Genomic DNA, 13,545 nt, shown 5'->3' on the forward strand with positions numbered 1-13,545 from the left:
ACCGCAATGATGACCTCAAACCCAATTGTCACTGTAAGCCCAATGGTAACCCTAATTCCAATAATAACCCTAACCAAATAGTAACCCTAACCCCAATGATAATTCTAATCCCAATGGTAAATCCAATGATAACCCTAATCCCAATGGAAACCCTAATTCCAATAATTACCCTAACCCAAATAGTAACCCTAACCCCAATGATAATTCCAATCCCAATGATAACCCTAAACGCAATTGTAACTCTAATCCCAATGGTAACCCTAATTCCAATAATAACCCTAACCCAAATAGTAACCCCAATGATAATTCTAATCTCAATGATAACCCCAAACCCACTTGTCACTCTAATCCCAATAGTAACTCTAATTCAATAGTAACCCTAACCCCAATGATAAACCCAATGATAACCCTAATCTAAATGGAAACCCTAATTCAAATGATAATCCTAACCCCAATGATAATTACAATCCCAATGGTAACCCCAAACCCAATAATAACCCTAAACCCAATTGTAACCCTAATTAAAATAATAACCCTAACTCAAATAGTAACCCCAATGATAATTCTAATCTCAATGGTAACCCCAACCGCAATGATGACCTCAAACCCAATTGTCACTGTAAGCCCAATGGTAACCCTAATTCCAATAATAACCCTAACCAAATAGTAACCCTAACCCCAATGATAATTCTAATCCCAATGGTAAATCCAATGATAACCCTAATCCCAATGGAAACCCTAATTCCAATAATAACCCTAACCCAAATAGTAACCTTAACCCCAATGATAATTCCAATCCCAATGGTAACCCCAAACCCAATTGTCACTCTAATCCCAATGGTACTCCTAATTCCAATAGTAACCCTAACCCCAATGATAAACCCAATGATAACCCTAATCCCAATGGAAACCCTAATTCCAATGATAATCCTAACCCAAATAGTAATCCTAACCCCAATGATAATTACAATCCCAATGGTAACCCCAAACCCAATAATAACCCTAAACCCAATTGTAACCCTAATTAAAATAATAACCCTAACTCAAATAGTAACCCCAATGATAATTCTAATCTCAATGGTAACCCCAACCGCAATGATGACCTCAAACCCAATTGTCACTGTAAGCCCAATGGTAACCCTAATTCCAATAATAACCCTAACCAAATAGTATCCCTAACCCCAATGATAATTCTAATCCCAATGGTAAATCCAATGATAACCCTAATCCCAATGGAAACCCTAATTCCAATAATAACCCTAACCCAAATAGTAACCCTAACCCCAATGATAATTCCAATCCCAATGATAACCCTAAACGCAATTGTAACTCTAATCCCAATGGTAACCCTAATTCCAATAATAACCCTAACCCAAATAGTAACCCCAATGATAATTCTAATCTCAATGATAACCCCAAACCCACTTGTCACTCTAATCCCAATAGTAACTCTAATTCAATAGTAACCCTAACCCCAATGATAAACCCAATGATAACCCTAATCCCAATAGAAACCCTAATTCAAATGATAATCCTAACCCCAATGATAATTACAATCCCAATGGTAACTCCAAACCCAATAATAACCCTAAACCCAATTGTAACCCTAATTAAAATAATAACCCTAACTCAAATAGTAACCCCAATGATAATTCTAATCTCAATGGTAACCCCAACCGCAATGATGACCTCAAACCCAATTGTCACTGTAAGCCCAATGGTAACCCTAATTCCAATAATAACCCTAACCAAATAGTAACCCTAACCCCAATGATAATTCTAATCCCAATGGTAAATCCAATGATAACCCTAATCCCAATGGAAACCCTAATTCCAATAATTACCCTAACCCAAATAGTAACCTTAACCCCAATGATAATTCCAATCCCAATGGTAACCCCAAACCCAATTGTCACTCTAATCCCAATGGTACTCCTAATTCCAATAGTAACCCTAACCCCAATGATAAACCCAATGATAACCCTAATCCCAATGGAAACCCTAATTCCAATGATAATCCTAACCCAAATAGTAACTCTAACCCCAATGATAATTCCAATCCCAATGGTAACCCCGAACCCAATAATAACCCTAAACCCAAGTGTAATCCCAATGGCAACCCTAATTCCAATAATAACCCTAACCCAAATAGTAACCCCAATGATATTTCTAATCTCAATGATAACCCCAAACCCAATTGTCACTCTAATCCCAATGGTAACCCTAATTCCAATAATAACCCTAACCCCAATGATAATTCCAATCCCAATGGTAACCCCAAACCCAATGAGAACCCCACTTCAATATTAACCATAATCACAATAATAACCCTAATCCCAATGGTAAACCTAACCTCATTTGTAACCCTCATTTAAGTTATAACCTAGCCCCAATGATAACCCTAACCCAAACTGTAACCCAAATGCCAATGGGTGCTGCAGCTGGCATTTTATGGAAACCGAAGACATCCAACGTGAAAAGTATGTCACCAGCACACCAAAGATCTTGTCAGGAGCATCTAGTGCTCCTGCTCCTCATTCCAGCATCAGGTGGTTTTGGCTGTGGCAACCTCCTTGTCTGTCTGTCCACCTGCAAGGTGATTATGTGATCAGTCTCTGGGTAGAAACCAAACCTGTTATAAGCCAAAGCCAGCCAAACCCTCACCCGCGTGCTAGTGATAGAGAGTGATAGCTGTGTTATTCCTGATCTATCCCCCTGTCTGTCTGCCCTGCTCTGCTAGATTGGATTTCCCTGTGTATGACTTTTGGACTGGATTTTGGACTATACCCTGACCTCAGCCTGCATTTTACCTGGACTGTCATAGAACCACATTATCTGTCCGCTTATCGTAAGAATCCGTTTGCTTTTCTCAGTACGCACCTGCCCTGGCATGGTGGCCAGGCCTACATTGTGTATAAGACCTGGGGCCAACCAAGTACCGGTAGGCCTGCTTGCCTTATGGAAAAGGGGGCTGATATAGGTGCAGGAAGACAGTAGCCAGCCATAATCTCTGACCACCTGCGTAGGGGTAGCCGTGACAGATCTCCAGAATGGGTCCAAAGCTTTATTCAGGCATGTGTCACATGGGGGATCCTGTGAGGCTTCTGTATGTGATTGCTAAATAAAGCTTTGAACGTGTTATGGAGATCCTTGGTGTGCTGGTAGCATACTTTTCACCCAGCACCAATGGTAACAACCACAATGGTAACCCTGACCCCAATGGTAACCCTAGACAGCTTGGTTATTTTTATTGAAGGGGGGATTAGATTGATGTAAAATGTCACTTTGGAGTGAAGGTCCACTTTAACTCAAATGCTAAACATAATGCTTATCCTCACCTTGAAGTTGAAGGTCAGTTAAAATCTAACTAAAGCCTAGAACACACGGGCCTAATGTCAGGCGGCATCGAGCATTTCAACAGAAACCAGCCGACATTTGGCCTGTGTGTACTGCAGCCGGTCTGACAGAAGCTGGCCATTCCGGCAGCTTCAGTTCAGGAGCGGATTCAGAGTCTAATCTCGGGAGGGGCACTGCCAACATTTTTCCAGGCAATTTGTAGGGGAAATGGCTTTTGTTGGCGCTTCAATCATCACGGCACCATGGTTAATATGGTGTCAGGATAATTGAAGTGCATTATTTCTAAATGAAATAGTTCAACTCACCATAATGTAAAATCAGTGGGAGCCCTGAACGTGTCACTTGCCACCGTCACCTGCCTTCAGATGAGGCTTGTCACTTTCTACGTCGCCTGTTATCAGATGCAGATTGTCACTGCCAGTGGCCAGTGTCCATGTTGTCACCGGGTGAGGCCTGCATAGTAATGGCAGTCATTTAGATGCAGAAATGCGTCAGTGCAGGGGGGGCGGTGAGAGACAGTGGAGTCTCCAGCTTTCATATTTAGGAGGGGCACGTGGGGTGACAGGGACTAAAGTGGGGGGAGGGGCAACTATGAAATGCAATTATATATACAAACACATACAAATATAAATACACAGTGTCTTAGAAAAGTATTGGTGGTTACAGCCAAGTGGAGGGGAGGACAGAGTGGGTGTAGCCAGGTGGACAGTAGGAAAGGGTGGATGCAGCCAGGTTGAGGGGAGGACAGGGTGGGAGCAGCCAGGTGGAGGAGTGGACATGGTGGGAGCAGCCTGGTGGAGGGGAGGACAGGGTGGATGCAGCCAGGTGAAGGGGAGGACAGGGTGGATATAGCCAGGTGGAGGGCAGGACAGGGTGGGAGCAGCCAGGTGGAGGGGAGGACATGGTGGATGTAGCCAGGTGGAGGGCAAGACAGGGTGGGAGCAGCCAGGTGGAGGGGAGGACATGGTGGATGTAGCCAGGTGGAGGACAGGACAGGGTGGGAGCAGCCAGGTGGAGGCGAGGACAGGGTAGATGTAGCCAGGTGGAGGGGAGGACAGGGTGGGAACAGCCAGGTGGAGGGGAGGACAGGGTGGGAGCAGGCAGGTGGAGGGAAGGAAAGAGTGGATGTAGCCAGGTGGAGGGGAGGACTGGGTGCGAGCAGCCAGGTGGAGGGACAGAAAGGGCGGATGTAGCCAGGTGGAGGGGAGGACAGGGTGGATGCAGCCAGGTGGAGGGGAGGACACGGTGAGAGCAGCCAGGTGGAGTGGAGGAAAGGGTGGTTGTAGCCAGGTGCAGGGGAGGACATGGTGAGAGCAGCCAGGTGGAGGGGAGGAAAGGGTGGATGTAGTCAGTGATAAGGTTCTGTACCTCTATGGAAACCTGCATCCTGTATCCCACCCCCCCATCCCCCTCGCTCCCCCCACCTGGTTCTTACCTTGAAGGATAATAATAGAATCATTGGCTCCCTCCACCCAACAGCCTCATGGGTGGTCCCTCTTCTCCTCTCTTCCTCCTCCCACTCAGCATACTGGGGGCTGCAGTCCTCTCAGGGAATCATTCTGGGGCCTGCTGGTATCCAGGACTACATGTCCCATAATCCTCTAACTGCTAGTTTCCCAGCCATTGGCCCTAAATGTAGCCAATAGGAGGGCATTGACAGGTGAATGCTTGGCTCAAGGAGGAGAAGGAAGGGTGGAAATCCCCCGCAGCTGCAGCTCTGCCTGTGTCTATCCCTTCACGGAGCCTGTCAGTTTCAGCGCCGCTGCCCTGTGTCAGCAACGGCTGATGGGGGGGGGGGGGGTCGGCATTAGCACAGCCTGCTCACTATTTTCTTGGGGGGGGGGGGAATTGATCCATTGCCCCCGCCCGTATCCGCCCCTGGCATGACCAAAAAAATTGCTGCCATTTGGCTCCCGATCAGCGCTCTCCGCCAATGGTGCTGACCGGAGTGTTTTGGCGGGGGCGCGGGGGGGGGGGGGGTTGGCATCCTCCTGTCAGAACAAAATAGAAAGCAGGGGAAATCTTTGTACTAACCTCCGGATTGTTAATACTGTGGCTCCAATCTGAGCAGTCCGTTTTTTTTGCTGGGTTGAACAATAAAAGCTAGTAGTGTGTACCCGGCTTAAAGTGATTGTAAAGGTACTTTTTAAAAAAATATATAAAAATTACAAACATCTCATACTTACCTCCACTGTGCAGCTCATTTTGCACAGAGTGGCCCTGAACCTGCTCTTCTGGGGTCCCCTGGCGGCTCTCGTGGCTCCTCCCCACTTCTGATAACCCCTTCTTCAGGGAAGGGCTTACCTTGCTCCCAAGTCCAGCATTCGGCATCCATAGAGGCCAAATGCAGGACTCGGCCCCGCCCCCTGGCGCTCACGTCATTGTATTTGATTGACAGCAGTGGGAGCCAATACAGTGGTGTGAAAAAGTGTTTGCCCCCTTCCTCATTTCCTGTTCCTTTGCATGTTTGTTACACTTAAGTGTTTCGGAACATCAAACCAATTTAAACAATAGTCAAGGACAACACAAGTAAACACAAAATGCAATTTGTAAATGAAGGTGTTTATTATTAAAGGTGAAAAAAAATCCAAACCATCATGGCCCTGTGTGAAAAAGTGATTGCCCCCTAAACCTAATAACTGGTTGGGCCACCCTTAGCAGCAACAACTGCAACCAAGCGTTTGCGATAACGTGCAATGAGGCTTTTACAGCGTCCTGGAGGAATTTTGGCCCACTCATCTTTGCAGAATTGTCCTAATTCAGTTACATTAGAGGGTTTTCGAGCATGAACGGCCTTTTTAAGGTCATACCACAACATCTCAATAGGATTCAGGTCAGGACTTTGGCTAGGCCACTCCAAAGTCTTCATTTTGTTTTTCTTCAGCCATTCGGTGGTGGACTTGCTGGTGTGTTTAGGATCATTGTCCTGCTGCAGAACCCAAGTTCGTTTCAGCTTGAGTACACGAACAGATGGTCGGACATTCTCCTTCAGGATCTCTTGGTAGACAGCAGAATTCATAGTTCCTTTTATCACGGCAAGTCTTCCAGGTCCTGAAGCAGCAAAACAGCCCCAGACCATCACACTACCACCACCATATTTTACTGTTGGTATAATGTTCTTTTTATGAAATGCAGTGTTCCTTCTACGCCAGATATACTTGGACACACACCTTCCAAAGAGTTCCACTTTTGTCTCATCGGTCCACAGAATGTTGTCCCAAAAGTCTTGGGGATCATCAAGATGTGTTGTGGAGAAATTGAGACGAGCTTTGATGTTCTTTTTGCTCAGCAGTGGTTTTCTCCTTGGAACTCTACCATGCAGGCCATTTTTGCCCAGTCTTTTCCTGATGGTGGAGGCATGAACGCTGACCTTAACTGAGGCAAGTGAGGCCTGCAGTTCCTTGGACGTTGTTGTGGGGTCTTTTGTGACCTCTTGGATGAGTCGTCGCTGCGCTCTTGGGGTAATTTTGGGTGGCCGGCCACTCCTGGGAAGGTTCACCACTGTTCCATGTCTTCGCCATTTGTGGATAATGGCTCTCACTGTGGTTCGCTGGATTCCCAAAGCTTTGGAAATGGCTTTATAACCCTTTCCAGACTGATAGATCTCAATTACTTTCTTTCTCAATTGTTCCTGAATTTCTTTGGGTCTCGGCATGATGTGTAGCTTTTAAGGATCTTCTGGTGGACCTTACTGTGTCAAGCAGCTCCTATTTAAGTGATGCCTTGATTGTGAACAGGTGTGGCAATAATCAGGCCTGGGTGTGGCTAGAGAAATTGAACTTGAGGTGTGGACAACCACAGTTATAGTATGTTTTAACAAGGGGGGCAATCACTTTTTCACACAGGGCCATGATGGTTTGGATTTTTTTTCACCTTTAATAATAAACACCTTCATTTACAAATTGCATTTTGTGTTTACTTGTGTTGTCCTTGACTATTGTTTAAATTGGTTTGATGTTCTGAAACACTTAAGTGTGACAAACATGCAAAGGAACAGGAAATGAGGAAGGGGGCAAACACTTTTTCACACCACTGTAGCTGCGCTACTATCAATCTATCCAATCAAGAGCCAAGAACCCCGGGCAGAGAGACGACATGTCGCCGTGGGTCAAGTTCAAGGGGTGAGGTAAGTAAAATGGGGGGCCGGTCACAGACAGGATGCATTAAGGTGAAAAAACACAAACCTTTACAACCTTTTTAAGGCTAAACCTAGCCCAGCCCGATTCTAAGACTATTCTGTCTACCCTGTAAAGAAAAGATGCACATACTTACCTATGCTGAAGACGATTCGGTCCGGTCACATGATCTCTCCAGCAGTAGCTTCAATGTAGAGGAGAGATCACCGACAACATCTGCAAATACCTGTGCAGTGAGATCACTCATAGGCTGTCACCGGCAGCCCCTCCTCTATGGGTGAGATTAGGTTTAGCCTTAGATTTCGACTCAGCTTCCACCTCAACATCTTGCCAATGTCTATAGGCAGCCCTTTAACCACTTCATCCGCGTTAGGATTTATCCCCTTAAAGCGAGCCAAAAATGGAACTTCCGCTTTAAGGGAAGGTGACCTCCTGACGTGCCACAATTGGCATGTCATTTTTTTGGGGGGGGGGGGCTCCAGCTCCCACTTCCTCCCGGCGCACCGCGGTGTCGGCAGCAAGTTAACCTCTTCCCCCTCCCTCTCGGCAATCATCTGGGACTTGTCACAGGTCCCAGATGATTGCCCAGCCAGTCACAGCTCGCCGCTCGGCTCGCGCATGCGCAGTGCGTGCCCGGCCGTGGAGCCACAGCCAGGCGCCCATAGTGACAATACCAGTGTCCTATCATATACTGTCCCCCATCGGATAGTGTCTGCTGTGTACTGCGCATGTGCAGTACACAGCACACACAGATTCCGAAAATAGCCGAGGATGAATGGCGCCTGCGCCGTGAGTCCAGGTTCTATTCCCACCATCCAAGTGGACATAGAGTTGCAATATAAAAGAGCCGAGCGCAGCGAGGCCAAGACCGAAGCATGGCGAGCGAAGCGAGCCCGCGAGGGGCTCTCTAATTTTCACAACCCTATGTCCGCTTGCATGGTGGGGCTACCACCTCCACTCACGGCGCAGGCGCCGTTCATCTTCGGACACTATATGATGGCAGGATACTATCTGCCAGAACACCGGCACCGCAGAGAGGAGGGGGAGACGAACAGATCTTTGTTCCCCCACATCGCTGGACCCTGGGACATCTGTCAATATCACAAGAGTTGCTGTGTAAATAGAGCAATTGTAACAGATGCTGCTGACACAAATGGACCTTCTGATACATTGTGTATAAACACTGTTCAGGGGGAAGAAAGAGAAATACAAAGTAACATTTTTAATTTTACTTTAATGTTACTTTTGTATCTACTTTCTTTCATTGATCTGCAGATCAAAGGGATGAGTTTTAATCTACCATGCCAGTTAAAGCAACCTGTGAAGCGAAAAAAAAACAAATGATTTTCACCATCGCTGACAACTTGGGTTATAGTGAAGCACTTGAGCTGTTTTTATGGTTGAAGAAAAATCATTCACTGTTTATACAATTATATAGGTTTACATAACTGTATTTGGATTTATTAACCACTTGCCGACTGCATAAAGTACTTGTACTGCAAAGCAAAGTGGCTCTATTGCGCGAAATTTCGTACCTGTACATCATTTCATGCAATAGCCTCTAGGGGGCGTGGAGACCCGATTGTGCGCTGATTGGACAGAGGTGGGGCCAATCAACGGACCCGATGTCCGCCCGCGATTGTTCCAGAGCGAAGCAGAACTGACAGGGGGGAAGATGGAGATCTTGTGTTTATGCTAAGCAGGAACATGGATCTCTGTCTTCCCACAGTCACTGCAACCCCCCCCCCCCCCAACAGGCAAGCACTCCCAGGGAACACATTTAACCCTTTGATCGCCCCTGATGTTAACCCCTTCCCTGACAGGGTCATTAGTACGGTGACAGTGCATTTTTTTTAGCACTGATCACTGTATTAGTGTCACTGGTCCCCAAAAAAGTGTCACTCAGTGTCAGATTTGTCGCCGCAGTGTCGCAGTCCAGCTAAAAATCACTGATTGCCGCCATTACTAGTAAAAAAAAAAAATGGAAGATTCCATAAATCTATCCCATAGTTTGTAGATTCTATAACTTTTGCGCAAACCAATTAATATACACTTATTGGTATTTTTTTAACCTAAAATATGTAGCAGAATACATATTGGCCTAAATTGATCAAGAATTTTTTATTTTATTTTTTATTGAGAATGCTTTAAAGCAGAATGTAAAAAATATTGTTTTTTATTTTTAAAGTGGTGTGCCCATTTAAAAAAAAAAAATTTTTTTAAGTCAGCAGCTTTACTGCAGCTGCTGACTTTTAATAATCGGACACTTACCTGTACTAGGGTCCAGCAATGCAGGGGAATGAAGCCCCGCTCATCCCCCCCTGCGTTCAGCGGCGCCGGCATTGTAACTGTGGGCACCCGGCTGTGGCTTCACAGCCGGGCACCCACTGCGCACGTGTCCCAGATGATTGACAAGAGGGAGGGGGCAGAGCTGAGCCCTTCTGCGCCGAGGGGAAGTGATTTCACTGGCCCAGGCACTGAAGGAGGCAGACTACGAGGGACCCCCTAGCAAGAGCCATTTAGAGGTGAGTTTTTTTTTAGGAATATTAAGGATTTTTTGTGTGTGTGCAACCCCACTTTAAATAGTCACTCTTTTGTTGTTAATAGCACAAAAAAAAAAAAACACAGAGGTGATCAAATACCACCAAAAGAAAGGTCTATTTGTGGGGAAAAAAAAGAGGAAATCTATTTTATTTGTATACAACGTCGCACGACCGCGCAATTGCCAGTTAAAGTAACGCAGGACCGTATCGCAAAAAATGGCCTGGTCATGAAGGGGGGGGGGAAACCTTCTGGGGCTGAAGTGGTTAATCTGTCAAATCTATCACATATTTATTTGCAGCGGTGGTGTTATGGTACCACTAAGTGGTTTATCACTATTATTATACACTTATATGGACTTATGTATGTGTGTATGAATATATTCATTTGAAAATAATATTGATTTACAGCGCTAGTATTATGGTGTCACTTGTTGCTTTATTCTATATATTAATCGTTTTTATTAGTGCATATAGTTTGAACATTGTTGATGCATATTGGAATGCACAGTTATTGGAACATTGAAGTTGTAGTAACATTGAAGTATCTTTGAAGTATCTTTAATTTTTTTGTAGCACTGGGGTTGTAGTAATAGCTACGGTACCTTACCTTGCATGCTTCTGTTTTTGTTTATAGGTGCAATTTTATTAGTTTAGTACTATGGGACACATTTTTTGTGATATAATTCTAAAAAATGGGCTGTGTCTGCACGTATTGAGCAATGCAGAACTGGTTTAACCGCTTCAGCCCCGGAAGATTCTACCCCCTTCCTGACCAGAGCACTTTTTGCAATTCGGCACTGCGTCGCTTTAACTGACAATTGCGCGGTCGTGCAATGTTGCAACCAAACAAAAATGACGTATTTTTTTTCCCACAAATAGAGCTTTCTTTTGGTGGTATTTGATCACCTCTGCGGTTTTTATTTTTTGTGCTATAAACAAAAAAAAGAGCGCCAATTTTGAAAAAAAAACATTATTTTTTACTTTTTGCTATATATATATATAAATATCCCCCAAAAATATATAAAAAAAAAATGTTTTCCTCAGTTTAGGCCGATATGTATTCTTGTACATATTTTTGTTAAAAAAAAATTGCAATAAGCGTATATTGATTGGTTTGCGCAAAAGTTATAGCATCTACAAAATAGGGGATAGTTGTATAGCCCTTTTATTGTATATTTTTTTTTACTAGTAATGGTGGCGATCTGTGATTTTTATGGTGACTGCGACATTATGGCGCACACATCGGACAATTTTGACACATTTTTGGAACCATTGGCATTAATACAGTGATCAATGCTATTAAAAATGCACTGATTACGGTAAAAAAAAGTCACAGGCAGTGAAGAGGTTAATACTAGGGGGCAGTGAAGGGGTTAAGTGTGTCCTAGTACATGTTCTAACTGAAGGGGGATGGGGACTGTGCAGGGAAGCTAATAGATCGCTGTTCATACTCTGTATGAACAGATGATCTGTCAGATCCCTCAGAGAACCGGAAACGGTGTGTTTACACACACAGTTCCGGGTTCTCCGTGTCTCAGCGGTGATCGCGGGAGCCCAGCGGTGATCGTGCCACCTAGTGGCCACAGGGCGAAGCGACGTTACATAGCCTAGATTCGCCCAGCCGTGCCATTCTGCCACAGTACAACTGCGGCGGCTGGTCGGCATGTGGTTAAAGTGGTTGTAAACCTCTGACATGAACAAAGCATATCTTTCTAAACAAAGGGCCAGTTTACCGTCCTTCAGAATTTAGGGTGGCTGGACTGTGGGCACTGGCACTAGAAATGGTCCTGAAGTTAGTGGGAATAAACAATGTCCCATCTTTGGTGTCAGTGGGAGGAATAGCACCCCATTGTTGGTGTCATTGGTCCCCGTTGTTGGTGTCATTGGGCCCCATTGTTGGTGTCCTTGGGAGGAACTGTGCCCCATATTTGGTGTCATTGAGAGGAATTCTATCCGTTCATTGGTGTCAGAGTGGGGTGGGATTATGCTCCATTGTTGGTATCAGTGGATGGCAAGAGCATCTAGCCCCCAGGCCGCAGTTTCGAGACCACTGCTCTATAGTGTGTACTCTTTAGTGTGTCTCAATTAAGAGCACTAAGTGTAATTTCTGTCTGCTGCTTCCTTCCTAGCTATCTGCATGAATCATCGACAAGTTGTCCTGACACCAAGAGAAAAATGGTGACAGGGGAGGGACCTTCAACTGATTGACAGCCTCAGCTCTGTTCCTGCATGCTGTGTGAAAGGGTGTGTCCCTTCCCTCACTATGCTCTTCAGAGTGTGGCCTCAGCTCTCCACCTCCTTTTTGCTGAACTCTCAGACAAGCTTCATAATTTAGCACTTTTAATGAATGTAGAGAAGAGAAGACTGCAGATAAACATGTACAACTTATGTAGGAGGATTTGTTTAATCTCTGTGTATCAGTCACTTCACTGGGTATATAGAAGGGTTTTTTTTCTTTTTAGGGCCCCCTTGCATGCACAGTATATGCCATAATGTGCTAGTATGCACAGCATACAGTATTTAGCAAATTATAGTAGACTTAACTGCCAAAGAAGCCCTCCATCATTGCAGTGTGATCGATCCCACAAGTCCCAGGGGATTCCATCTTCACCCAGTCTTCCTTCTGGGTTCCCTGTCTTTAGCCAATTGAATGGGCTAATTGCGAAGACGTCACTCCTACGCATGAGCGAGGGAGTCACCACACCTCAGCACAGCTTGGGGGGGGGGGGGGTAGATTTTCTCTCACTTCCTGTTAGCATTTGGGACAGGAAGTGAAAGAAAGTCTCCACATTTGAACACAGATAGCTCAAAAAAAAAAATAACCCTTCCTTTATATTTTTCAACTTTAAACCTAATTTGCCACATAGTTGCCCACCCCCATAGGTATGCGCAGCCTATTGCATTTGGATGAGCACCCCCAAGCTTTAACACACATCCGTGTGTGTGTATATATAACATGGTTTACTATGATTCAGTTATGTATGAACATAGTGAGTGATTGGTGAGTACCCCTGGGGGTACGCACACCAAGGGCAGGGGGTATGCCACCCAGAGACTCCTTACTCTCACTCCTGCTACCTCGTTTCACTGTACACACAAGCCCATAGCCTGGAGAGTGACAGTCTAAGCAAGCAACTCTCTGGGCAGGTCAGTGGCGTCCCTGGATGACACCCAGGTGACACCATTACGAGGGTGGCGGAGGGTCCTGGAGACAGGGTTCTTCAACAGGTTCTTCACTCTTACTCCTGCTGCCTCCTTTCACTATACACAAGACCGCAGGGCCGCCTGGAGAGTGTCAGTCTGAGCAAACAACTCTCCGGGCAGCTGCACACTGAAGCCCACCACCCAGTTGCATGAGGGGGAGGGGGGATTTCCTGAGGCGGGGTCTGAACTGATGGAGCGGGGATTTCCTGAGGAGGGTCTGCACTGAAGGAGGGGGGTTATCCTAATGGAGGGGGGTCTGCACTGAAGGAGGGGGTGTTATCCTGAGGGAGGGGGGTCTGCACTGA

The sequence above is a fragment of the Lithobates pipiens genome, unplaced genomic scaffold (genome assembly GCF_037356315.1).
Source record: "Lithobates pipiens isolate NorthernLeopardFrog02 unplaced genomic scaffold, aLitPip1_a1.2 Scaffold_28, whole genome shotgun sequence".
Classification (NCBI taxonomy): domain Eukaryota; kingdom Metazoa; phylum Chordata; class Amphibia; order Anura; family Ranidae; genus Lithobates; species Lithobates pipiens.